The sequence below is a fragment of the Aplysia californica genome, unplaced genomic scaffold (genome assembly GCF_000002075.1).
Source record: "Aplysia californica isolate F4 #8 unplaced genomic scaffold, AplCal3.0 scaffold00430, whole genome shotgun sequence".
Lineage (NCBI taxonomy): Eukaryota > Metazoa > Mollusca > Gastropoda > Aplysiida > Aplysiidae > Aplysia > Aplysia californica.
Genome location: NW_004797700.1, coordinates 433,777 through 434,818, shown reverse-complemented (window position 1 = coordinate 434,818; position 1,042 = coordinate 433,777).

Below are 1,042 nucleotides of genomic sequence, written 5' to 3'. Positions count from 1 at the left end.
TGATGAGAGGAAAAGAAAAGGGAGATAAGATGAGAAGGAGAATAGAAGGAGGGGGTAGGGGTGTAAAAATACAAAGAAAGGCAAAGGAAGGGGGACAGAAACCCGAATATAAGGCCAAAGTCAAAATGAAGAGTTGTAAATAAAAATATGCAGGGGTGCCTAGCTTTGCCGTTGCCACGGAAATTAAAATATTCTCCGAAAAATGTCCGTCAGCTGTTATCAACGATCCATGTTGTCGGAAGGTGTTGCTGTACTTGTCAATAAAGATGATAGCGGTAACGTCGTCCACGGACTCTTGGATTTCCTCGAGGAACAAGAACAGGGCTGAAAACAGAGGGACTACATAGATGGAGAGAAGAACAAGAACAAGAGTGAGAACAGAGAAAAGAACAAAGAACAAGAACAGGACTGAAAACAGAGAGAATACAGAGATGGAGAGAAGAACAAGAACAAGAACAAGAACAAGAATAGAACAGGACATGAGAACAGAGATACAGAGACAGAGAGAAGAACAAGACAGCCGAATGTTAGCCGGGCACATTATAGCATTAGAGCATGTTTCAGCGACATTTTCTATCCCCGGGCCGTTCATTGTTAGGTTCTGAATGGAATCTAAGATCAAGATAGATCTACGCTAAACGAAAATTTTAATCTTGACGTTTCGTTTCTGCCAAATGACATGTCGTGCTTCGTCACCTCATGATGATAGAAAAATAATGCAGATATCTTCTATAGCGGTAACTCCTGGACCATAAAACTCTATAGGCACCTTACAACACCTTTCGTCTTACACAAAATCTGCATGCCTGTGCGTATTATAATTTATATACGCTCAAAAGATGACGATTTCTGATCTATGTATAGATCCGTTCCTTACATGATATTCTGCTTCTTTATAAAACCGTGTCGTTACTTCCAGAACTGATTCCATAATAGGTTTATAATTTAAAGTGTCTTGAGTTTAAACTGTTTCTTCATAGCAGATACACAGATAACACCCGGGGCGTTGCTACTGACAGAAATGTCTTTAGGCCATTCCCAA